General features: G+C 39.8%; 1 protein-coding gene and 1 long non-coding RNA gene across 6 annotated transcripts in view; one reads left to right on the forward strand and one right to left on the reverse strand.

Moving 5' to 3' along the window:
• Positions 1–12,410, forward strand: part of ADGRB3 (adhesion G protein-coupled receptor B3) — a 489,817-nt gene that overhangs the window by 127,845 nt on the left and 349,562 nt on the right. The gene's annotated exons all lie outside the window — the stretch shown is intronic.
• Positions 2,445–7,184, reverse strand: LOC143157872 (uncharacterized). The gene is made up of 2 exons (XR_012994863.1): positions 6,570–7,184; positions 2,445–3,157 (listed from the first exon to the last, which is right to left on the reverse strand). It is a non-coding gene; the product is annotated as an uncharacterized LOC143157872 (long non-coding RNA).

Consider the following 12,410-nt stretch of genomic DNA (forward strand, 5'->3'; position numbering starts at 1 on the left):
TGGCGTTTCTGTCGAATATTCAATAACTCTTTTTTTATGTGTCATATATTCACATACATCTGTAATATATGTAATGCTTATATTCATATATATGTGTTAATGTTACAGAAGGTGAGTTCAGAAGGTTGAAGGGGTTTTTTTGTTGTGGTTTTTTTTTTTCCTACTTAGAGCAGAAAGCGGCAAATCCGCTTGTGATGCTCTTTGCTTTCTGTGGGAAGTACCACACACAATTTTAGGCTGGGCCTTCAAAAAGGCTCTATTGTAGAAAGTTCCATGCTGCTGTTCCTATTTCTTTTGTATGATCAATTTTAACTAGTGGTTAATGAAACGGTATTTTTATTTTTAAAATAAACACAATCTCTGAACAAGATTGAGCATAAGTGAAAGCTAAGGCAAAATTTTGTTGGAAGTAGTACTGTTCGCTATCTTTAATTAGACTGGAATACAAAAGTTCTATTATACTTTGTCCGAAACATAATAACACTTGGGGAAAAAAAATCTACCTTGTTGATGGTCAAGAAATAAGCAGTACAGTAAGTGCCAAAAAGCACACTGAAGAAATAGATGTGCTTAAAAGCACTTAAGTGCTGACCTTCAGAAAGAATAGTGGCAGGTGATGCCTTTATTTAAAACAAAATGTTTAATCTTTTTATGAATCAGATGCATTATCATAATCAGCATCAGTTAGCAGTCTTCACTGACAAATATTATTTTTGACATTTCTAGACTTAGCCTAGTTTCAGCACATAAAGAAAAGACCTTGCCCTTCGCTGCCTTTGGAAGAACAAAATATCAAAGGAGAAATATGTATGAAAAGTTACTTAAAAACCAAATGAATTAACTTTGAATGTACTTCCTCATAAAGCAGTTCTTTAACATTTGGTGTTACAACCACTACAATTCATACTAGTCTTCAGTGTAAAGACCAGCTCTGTCAGTACAGGTCTGTAAACTGCAGTCACTCAAACTTAACTAATAGGCTTTAAGATGCAATTTTTCTCTGCATGGCAAGTTCAGGTGTGTGACTATGTGCCACTTGCAAACTGCCGTTAATCACTTTGATTTCTAAAACAGTACATGCTTAGTTCTTTAGTTTTTATATCCTTACTGAAGTTTGGGTTTATACAGGTCAAGGCAAGTGTCTCTCTTTTTTTAAGTTCGCTAACTCCCAGTTTATGGTCCAGTCACACTTTTTCCCAATTGGATGACAGTGTTAAAACGCAAAAAGTGAAATACAAAAGTTAGAGTTCAGGTTGTTCTGCCCATTCAGACAAAAAGACGGTAATGAGAGCTGACAGGTCTGTATCTTTCTTTTTTCATGTAAGGAGTAATTGAATACCTTAACTGATAAATTGAATAGAACTATGTTTCTCTGCCTTTCTTTGGCTATTCTTTTAATACAGGTAATTTGTACTATAAAAGGTGGATACAGTCCAAGTATTGCAAAGTTATAACCATTTAGTTATGACACAGATGTTATAAATTCCTTCTTTTTTCTTCATCTGCTTGCTGCTATTTATCTATTTCCAAAGCCATAAATGTGAGCAGAATCTTGTACCATATTTGTTCTTGTAGCTCCATTAGCAAATATGGTACAATTACCAGATTGGGTTGTCAGAGGTGATTTTGCTGGAATTTTGAGAAAATATTAAAAGGAACCATATTTTATCTTTAAGGAGCTGGAAAAGAGCAACAAATACATGTAACAACATTCTTAGGTTGATTAACAAAATGTTTCTTTTGTACGTACACTACATTTTCCTGACTAAATCACAGTAGTCTCCTGGTGTGGCATCAAAGAGGTGTTCTGGAGAAACAATTATTTCACATTCATGATAGATCTACAAATTTATTCCATCACCTGTTAGCTTCCTACATAGAACTTTTTCAGATCATCCTGGACTTTCAGTGATGAAAGGAAGGGAAAAACATGCACCTAAGGGAAAAGCTATATTGGAAATTGAACCTGGAATCTGTTAAATTCTAGCTAAGAAATCCCTGCGATGCTGCTTAACAGACCCTATAGAAGCAAAGATACGTCTTTCTTTTCTCTCATGATAAATACTTTATCACAACGAGTAGGACTCTTCACAGTAGTAAATTGCAACTTCAGTTCTCATTTCCTTTATATTTTGCACGATGACATTATACACGAAGAATTGTCAGGCCTGTGTAGAATATAGCATCACTCAAATATACAGAGACCTCTCCAGACAGTATAAATTACAAATTAACCCCAGAACCACAGTCATGTCTTTCCCAATCTCTTGCCTATTTCTAAAGGGAAAAAGAAAAGTGTAATTGGACAAAAGCTACTGTGAAGAATTACCTCCCCAAAATAAGTTGATTGTAGCCTGTATAATTTTAGTGATGCAGGTTGTGGCACAGCTCCAGAAACTGTCGTGCCATTTGCCAAAGCAGAGGGAAGGAGCAGTCACTCAATGTGAGGGATCAGCAGACTTCGTTTATTAGAATACAATCATCACACTTTATAGGTTCCTTAATTAGCTCATACATATTACAAAAGCCAAGCTCCTTATTGGTTAGTAGCCTAAATGCCAGCCTTTACATACACATCTTGTTTCTCCCAACATTTACATACACATCTTGTTTCTCCCAACACCCTGTTTCCTCCAGCTGCCGTTCCCTTTTGCTAACCACAACTTTCTTGTCGGCTTTATGCCGGAGTAAACAAGGTCAGTGTGTCCTTGCACTTTATTAGTTCTCACACCAGCTGTTTTCGCCACTTCTTGAGATCCTGCTGACTTATCAATTCTATGTTGACATGCCTCTGCTCAGCCAGCCAGTCTCCCACAATTCCCCCGTTTTTATTTTGGGCTAGCCAAGCGTCACTAGATATACGTGTTATTAATCGTTTAATACAAGACAAAGCACAACTAAACAACAATAATCCTATAATCACTATTATTAGTATTAATATTATGCTCTGAATTATTCCCTTTAACCACCCTCCTAGGCCTAGCCAATTAGTTAGCCCTTCTCATTGGTAGCTGCCGGCTGGTCTCGCCGATCTGTGCCTCCTCCTTATCCTGGGTGTTGTTCCGCTGTTGTTGTTCATCACGTAGTGAGGCTCCTTCTTCTGCTCAGGGAAGGATGGTCAAGGTCACCAGCCGTTTTTGTCAGCATATCCCTGCTACTGTTAAAAACATGGGTTGCTCATGGATACTAGATCGTGCCCCTGCTGTACCAGCCACTCCTCCACAATTCCCCCTTCTTGTTTTTGAGCAACCCAGACTTGATTAACAATTTTCATAATTGCTTTCTTCACACAGCTAAAAATTATACAAGAGCATATACTTATTACTAATATAACAATTAAAATGCATAAGCTTTCTTTTATTAAACTTATTATCCAAGATGGCAGTTCCCCAAATATATTCTTAAGCCAGGTATCGAATAACCCGTGATCTTGTTGAATATTCTTGGTGTGGTCCTTTAACCATTGTAGCTGTTTGTGGATTGACTCCCCATGGTCAGACAGATTCATACAACACATCCCTTCAAAATCCTCACACCCATGTCCTTGTGCTAATAACAGAAAGTCAATAGCAGCTCTATTCTGTAAAATCGCATGATGGAAGCTATCCTGATCTGCAAGTAATTTTTCAATAAGCTCTGTTGTCATATCAGCCTGCTTTTTAGCCCAACAAGCTAATTTCCCTACCTCATTTAGGGCCCTCGCAGCTGCAGCACCTGGTACAAATAGTGAAAGGAAGACCTTTTCGGTGTCGCTAGGCAGAATTACGTCATCACGACAGTCTGGGGAAAGACCCGTGGCGGCTCTTTTTCGTCTTTGTTGCTGCTCTTTTCTTGTTACGGTTTTCCACCAATTTTCTCCCGGAGCCAGCAGGGTCAATTTTCCTAAGTAGCATGGCCCTCCTACAGCATTTGCTGGGATACCCTGCCAGGCCCTGTCCCCACATATTAAAAATACCTGTGGGGGCAACGCCTTTGGGGTACCATTGTTCCAGATCCCTATTCCTCCCTTTGTTTCCGCTCCAGCCGCTCCTAAAGCATAGCTGTTACCACTGTCATTGGTACCACAAAAATCGCCCGCATCCTGATACTTGTAGTAAGATGCGTGAGAGGTGACATTAGTCCACCCTGTCCAATTTCTTGTCTGGTAGAAGTGGATACCCGTCTGTAGGGGTCCCCCAAATATAAAACATGTCTGAGTCCAATTTTTAGATGTATTTCCAACTCGCATCGACCCTAATAGTTCCAACTCCTGGGGATTCCAGGGTAGCGAGTGATTTAATCCTTTTATCAAGTTAGCACTACAGTTGCTAGTTGCAGTCACATTAGTACAACTGCCAGTACTGAACCTGGCAAAGTCACCTTCCTTATATCCAGGCATACCTAACAAACAAGTCCTAAACGGCTCAGTTGCTGAGGCGAGGGAAAGGCAAAACGCGGGCTGCCCTGTTTTATTTGCCCAGGTTACCCACATATTTTCCCTTGGGTTAATGCGATGTATAGTTGCCGACCCTGGGATTGTTAAGATTAGCCCAATTACGATCACATCTGCCTGGCTCAACATTTTCTCTTCTAGGCGAATTGCCTTTCTTTTTTTGTTGGTTTTTTTTTGTTTTGTTTTGTTTTTTTTTTTTTTAAACAATAATCAATTTGGCAGTTTCGTGGACTGTATTTCGTGTCCAGTGGTTATTAATATTCTATACAGCACTATTTCTTTTAGATAGCAAGTTTCAGATCACCTTTGTGCGCGCGTGCACCGGGCCCACCACTTCTTATCACAATGGTAACACTGACACAATACTCACGGTACACACTGTAGGCACTCTTTGTTTTTGTTTTTTTTTTTTGTTTGTTGGTTTTTTTTTTTCCTTTTTTTTTTCTCTCTCTCTCTTTTTTTTTCTCTCTCTCTTTTTTTTTTCTCTTTTTTTCTCTCTTTTTTTTTTTTTTTTTTTTTTTTTTTTTTTTTTTTTTTTTCCCCACATATCGCCCCCCACAAGCGATCGACAAAATGACTATACGCTTCAGTGGCACCTTGCTGTACAGAACTAAAGGATGGAGTGGACGAACCGGGTAAGGCTAAAAAGGCATCTAGCACCAGTTTGGCAGACAACTGCAACAAAGCAATAGGAAAAAACAACTGAGCATTAATATCATTAAACCTTCCCGTCCCCGTTATCATTTCCACGGTAATCCCATAGAGGGGATCCCCCTGCGTTTGATGCTGTGCCGCAGCACTTGCCGCCCGCCGTGACCATTCCGACCCCCACAACAAATACTGTGTAGGTGACAATAAAAGCCGCATAAGGTTTTGGCAGTCAGAAGGGCACATCAGGTCAGCCGAAAAAATCCAGATTACAATTTGACGTGAAGCTTCTGATTTTATCCCATACTGGGACACAGTGTTTTTTGCTTGCTGAAGGATTTTCCAATCGTGAGGTGCCCACTTATTGCCGTTATTCTCTTGCAGCACAGGAAAAGCACTCGCCCCCAAGCTGGATACCGCTTGCCACTGCCCGTCCAGCATAGCGTCTCTAGCCACTTCGCTCCAGCGTCTGGGCTGAACCATCGCTGGTGGTCCAGAGAGGCAAGGGGGTAGGGATTCCCCTGATGCCCCGGACAGGTGCTCCATCCCTCCCCTCTGGGCTGTAATTGTTAAGTCCTGTAACTGTTGCACCACCTTCTTCAGGAGCTCATTAGTCCCAGCCATACTCTGTTCTTTGCTGTCACCCTGTGGTGGAGTAGACGCACCTGAAGAGACTCCTAGAGGTGGGGCTGTTGGCCACGGAGGGGTTAACGGAACCAGCCGCTCCTCCTCTCCGGGTCGTCGCTCTTCCGCGACCGTCTCAGGTGAAAGAGGGGCCCCGTTACCGCTAGTTTCTGCATCTTTGCAGTCCGTAAGCGGAGGGTACGTTTCAAGCAGTTCAGAAGCGCCGTCACCCCCCAGAACACTATACTTGGCTTCCAAGGCAGTTCGTTTGGGGGTACCCGACATACCTCGGACTGCAGACGGCCCAAAGAACCGAAACAGTCCAGATGTTGTATTCTTCGGTCTATCAGGCAAGGGTTCTGGGGCTAGCATTTGAGTGGCTGCACAAGCCACCTTTCTTTCAGCTTTCATGGCTTTTAAAGTCTCTGACACAGACCTCCATAGTTCCCGCACTGTTTTAATCTCCTTCTTTGACTTTTCATCCCCCGTGATAGTCTGCTCCCACATAGTATTGCCAAGCTCTCGCCACTCAAGGTCAGAAAAAATAGTTTGACTGTCCTTAAAATGTCCCCAACGTTGTCCTAATCAACGCACATAATTGTTTTACCGTTGTCTCGATCCCTCTCTTGGAGAGGATGCTTACGAGCAACACAGCTGCCGCCTCTGTTTCCATGATAGCGGTCGCTCACTGGGAGGCAGTTGGCCAGACTGCTCCGTTATCAGTCCGTATTAGAATCTGAAAAAATTCCCCGGGCTACCCCATACTCTAACAAGTCAGGGAGTTCCTTCTTTAAATCTACCCCTTCTGTGCCCCGCTTCTCTAAGAAGCATTTGAGCAAGTTATACGCCGCTTGCCTGTTCATACCTTTAAAGAGCGCTCTATTGCAGCCTTTGCAGACTTCGGCGGCGCGTAGCTGGCGGGACAGCCTCTTTAGGTGCTCCCGGGTGCGGGGACGAATATCCCTTTCACCTCCTGCGCTGCTTACAGGACCGCACTTTAGTTCTCTACTGGCCGTGGCTTCCGGACTCCGCTATCGGGTCGCCGGGTCCCTTGTTCGGGCGCCAAATGTCGTGCCATTTGCCAAAGCAGAGGGAAGGAGCAGTCACTCAATGTGAGGGATCAGCAGACTTCGTTTATTAGAATACAATCATCACACTTTATAGGTTCCTTAATTAGCTCATACATATTACAAAAGCCAAGCTCCTTATTGGTTAGTAGCCTAAATGCCAGCCTTTACATACACATCTTGTTTCTCCCAACATTTACATACACATCTTGTTTCTCCCAACACCCTGTTTCCTCCAGCTGCCGTTCCCTTTTGCTAACCACAACTTTCTTGTCGGCTTTATGCCGGAGTAAACAAGGTCAGTGTGTCCTTGCACTTTATTAGTTCTCACACCAGCTGTTTTCGCCACTTCTTGAGATCCTGCTGACTTATCAATTCTATGTTGACATGCCTCTGCTCAGCCAGCCAGTCTCCCACAAGAAACAACTGTACAAATGTGGAAGAGGAAATTTTAATCACTGGAGCAGGAAAAAGAAGTTTGGGGCAGGATGTAGTGCAGAAACATTAATATGTTTGGCCAGCTTTACTGCCAAATCCAGTATCTCTTTAAACTACACTCCCAGAGACTTGCAACATTTAAGACTTCTCCAAATGGCTCTCGGGCTTCAAGCATACCCTCTGACACCTCACTTGGGAAGCTTTTCTAATCTTGAAAAATGAGCTGGTCCGGGCTCAAGACTGTCTGGTAGCTGGGTATAAACCAGCTGGATAAGGGACCAAACTTTCAATCAAACTTTAAACGTCTGAGGACAGAACTACTCGTCCTTTCTAGCACAAAGCCACAGCAGGGAGGAAACAATTCCTCCTTTTTTTTTTTCCTCTCTAAATTCTGTCACTACGTAAGAACGGTTAGAACTGAAATGGCGTATAAGGGACCACCCCTGTCAGACAGAGTGACAAGGAGTGACAGGGACTACACAGCTGGTCTTATGGACGTGGGAGATGGATTTTGCCCTGTATGAGGTAGCATGGAATCATCATTTATTTTCAAAGCAAGACATCTGAACTACCCTCCACATGGCTTGCTGATCAGCAGAGTATTTCAGAGAGGAGAGTCAAGCCCACAGAAAACAAATCCAGCCAGGAAACCACATATGTTTTTTTTCTCAGCTTCTCAGAACTTTCTTTTTAGAAAGATGTTGCTAGAGTCCTTTCTGTTTATTGTTTTCCCTGTTTCTAGCTGTTCAGCTTGCCAGATGAACATAATTACTGACAGAAAATTACATTTATTTAAAAGTAAAATTGAATTACCCTTACCATCCCCTCCCAATCTGTATCTGAAAGGATTAGAAGGGTGTAGATTACAGACCACTGTACCATTATCATAGAAAATCCCATGTTCCTCCTTCTTCTACCTCTTCTTGCAGATTCCCCCTTCCAAACATAATAGTTTCCATTCATTGACTGGTCAGTCTAGTTATTCCTAGATACAATTATACTGCTTTCACCATTAAGGGATGTTAAATTGTGCATTCTTGGCAAACTGAGTTTTAGCATCTACCAAATGCACATCTCACCTGAAAACCAGCTAGCTACTGCTAGGTGCAGCACTAATCTACATTGTGAATCTGATGATGCCACATCTTATTATGCTCTGAATATTTGTCCACAAAGGACAGATAATAAATAATTTCCTGATAGGGTACTCATTTTTTGTACTTCTTGGTCTTAATAGCCTTCTCTATGTAAAATGCTCTTTGCAATTCCTATATCTTAAGTATGATGGTATTGACTTATTACATTATCAGGAGATGTTTGTATAGATAATGTGCGGTTTTGGAATGCAAGCTGATGTGGAGCATTCTTCCAAAAATGAACTGGCTGAACTAGCAGATTTCTCTGGTGGACATTTGTATCAATGATTCCTACAGTGAATAATATGAAGCTCCATCAGCATACCTCTATCTATGCACCAGGACACAGCTGAAATTTACAAACATCTCATGGAGCACGACAACTAAAATTTTAAAAAAAAGTAAGTTGGAAGATTAAAATAAATTAATGAATCTTTCCACATTTGTGTAGAATAATGTATACCTTTGTTTTTAAGAAAGGGATAGAAAGATGGCACAAATCAAACAAAATGGAGATGGTAAGAATGTACATCTGTAGCACAGTTCTTTTTTCTTTTACTGTCACTCACAATCTTTGACTAAAGTATGGAGCATCTCCAGCCACTGCCCAGATAAGAAAATGTCCTCTTTTCTTCCATGTAATATGGCATCAACACACTGAGTGAAGCCATCATAAAATTGACTAGAGATACTATGAAACAGATGAGTTTGGCTCTACTGCTGTTATTTTACATCAGTACCCTACGGATAAGCATCCTGACTTCTGAAGTTTTCCTAATAGGAAAACTCTGATTCCTGACACTAATTCTAGTCTTTGACACTCAGCTTAGCACAACCATGACTGCAGTGGAGGTTAGATCTAGAGAACCTCTGTTTTCTAGATGACTAATAAAGAAAATATTTATCTAGTTTACTATAATTTACATCAGCCATAAGCTAATTGTTACAAGGCTGAGACATAAGATGGATGCAGTTGCCAGAACAGGTATTTAGTTCCATTTTACATTGCTTTGGGTGCCGTGTCTGGTCTCACACTTTCTTTGCAACCTTGTATACACATATACAAATACATACGTAGATGTATATACCTATATTGTATATCTATTATATATATTTTTAAATGAGACCTAAGATTTTCTGTGGAATGATAGTTCATGTAAACAGAGTGTACAGCGATCCATTTGTGCAGGTAACAGATACAGAGTCATTGAGGTAGGTGTTCCCGGTGCTGGATACACAAATGTATTGGTGACTCTTTTTCATATGATAACATCAACTTTGGTCTTCTTATAGGCATTACTTTTTTTCTAGTTTTCAATTTTTGAACACAGTTTGGGTGAATAAAGAAGTACATTTATTTATTTTTAAATAAAATCCTCTTCAAGAATTAACACAGTAGGCAATGTGTACGAGTACAGAGCCAATGTGGAGGCACTACTAAACAAAGGCAAACAGCAGAACAGCAGGTCCCTTTTGTAATCATAAGTAAAGGGTTACACTGATATTTTAAAGAAAGTGCTTCATGCTGAACTGCTATACATCTGAGAGCTGACAGCAAATGGAGATTTCCTTGTACTTTATTTTTGAAGAGGATATTGAAAGCTTCTTTTTGCATTTTTTTCATCACAGAATCTTCAGTGTGTAGCTCTTAGGAGGCAGAGGAAGACAAGGCTTTCTTGCTCCATCTACTCACATTAGGAACAAAGTTCTCCTCTTTTTACTGTTTTCTGCCTATTTCTTCCTTGAAACTTATAAAATATTGCCATACTCATGCTTTCCATTGCTAGACTGAGCTTCTTATGCTTTGCTTTCCCGGGAAATAGTTGAGGGATTCTGCAGTTCTCAAAAGATTCTTGTTCTCAAAGGGTGTTTTCATAAGCCAAACAAGTTTCCAAAACAATGTTTCCCATGGAAGTTCTCTTCCCTAATGCACAATATGGCCAGGATTCCCCCTTCCTCTCCATTAGGCTTTTGGATCAAGCCTGGTTACAGGCACGGTGGATGGTACCTGGACTTTCTACCCTGCAATTTCCAAAGTATTCAGGTTCATAGTTTTGGTTCTAATAGCTTAAACGTCTTTCCTTTGAAGTGGAACAAACAGTAATGTAGACCATCAGCTAAAAAGTTCTCTATCAAACTAATTTGAAGTGTTCAAACCTGGAAACTGAAGAACAGAGATCTTGTTCCAGATACGTCATGAAAGACTAAACCTTGGAGAAGAATGTCAGGCCAGCCACCATTACCCGATTCTGCTTCTTGTTATGGTATAAACAATGGAAAGCTGCCATGCTCTGAGAAGTCTTTAATCTTGTTGTGATTATCTGTCAAATTAAGGGGTTAAGAAGGTAAACCTTTCTACTTTGGATTGATTTTTTTTTTTTCTACTTTTCTGAAGTTAATTTTTCATATCAGAAATTATTCATTCATGGGTGAAGGGCAAAGCAAATGTAAATGCTTTGGAGCCAAGACAATGAGTTAAAGATGTCCCATAATTAACTTTGCTTTATTAAAGTAATGTTTCAAATATTTTAAAGTAATTAGATTCACAGAAGTAATCTCACTATATTCTTAAGATAAGTTATATGCACGCTTGAAATGACAGGAGGGAAATCAATCTTCCACTGCATCCCAACTTGGAAAACACTAAAACATGGACCTGTGGTCCTGCATACTTGGCACTTGAGTGAGGTTGCTCACATCCTTGAGTTCAAGCAGAGGTGTGACTGCAGGATTAGGGCCTATGAATCTGCCTTGACCAGGAGTTCAAGCTGACTGAAAACAATGACCTTTAAAGACTAAGGCTTCATTTAATAAGATACTTCTATTTGTATAGGCTGTTTAATATAATGCATATTGCATGTGTTCAAAATAAGTATGCAGTAGCTAGTCTCAATGCAGAACTACAGCAGCGTATTTATTGTCTTTTTATTCTCTTTACCTATAGTTTGAAGCAATCAATTCAAATTAAAATCCTGTTCTGAAAGTGGCTGAACTATTTTTTTTTCCAAAGTAGTTGTCAAAAGACAGTGCAATGTAGTGGATAAAAATATTAACTGAATGTAAATGTGCTTATCCGAAGAACATCTCAGTACTGCGATAATTTAAGTGATGCTTTGATTACACTTCTTTCTACTGAAAAAAATTAAATTCGTAGAGGGAGGATATATTAAACAAAAAAAGCTATTAGCAAAGCTAGAGAAGAGGTGATGACATCAGATAGCTATGTAGTTAATCAGAAGAATATAGGATTGTACACTTTAGATGGGTAAGGTGAAAACATTACCAGAGAAAAATGTGAATTCCTAAGTCGTAAAGCTATATAACCAGTAAAATGTGTGAGTTTGGGTGAGCCTATGAAAGGAATATGCACAGAAAGAAAGGTCCATCTGAAAGCAATAGAAGTTTGTAATGTACCCACAAGACACAATTTACTCCCATTGCCATCACTCTCTATATTTTATAAGGTTTTACTCTCCTTCCTTACAACGGAAAGCTACCATGCTCCGAGAAGTCTTTAATCTTGCTGTGATTACACATCAAATTAAGGGGTTAAGAAGGTAGACCTTTCTACGTTGGATTGACTTTTTTCTCCTTTTCTGAAATTAATTTTTCATATCAGAAATTATTCATTCATGGGTGCAGGGCAAAGCAAATGTAAATGTTTTGTACCTGTAGATTTCCCTATAAAAATCACCATGTTACAAGAAGTTAAGTTATTGTAAAGTATGGTGATAACCTACCTTTCATTTATGGTGCTGAAAATATTATAGTAACATCACTACAGAGTAGGAAATGTTTACATTTAGATTAAGCATGGTGTGCATTCCCTGTAACAGAAGAAAAAAATCTTCCCTAGATAGATTTTTACGAAAGCAGATAAATTTGCTCAGGTGAACACATTCAATATATCTCCTGCATAAATTACTTGAATTTTAACTGATTGTTTTCAATTCTTAAATGATTGCTAGAGCTAATAAACATTAGATGTTCTTTCGAAATATCAGGCAGAGCTGAAGTGTTTGGGTCTGGATTTACCTGTACAGGAAATTGCCTCCATCCATTTTG

This window comes from Aptenodytes patagonicus, chromosome 3, assembly GCF_965638725.1.
Source record: "Aptenodytes patagonicus chromosome 3, bAptPat1.pri.cur, whole genome shotgun sequence".
In the NCBI taxonomy this organism is placed as follows: Eukaryota; Metazoa; Chordata; class Aves; order Sphenisciformes; family Spheniscidae; genus Aptenodytes; species Aptenodytes patagonicus.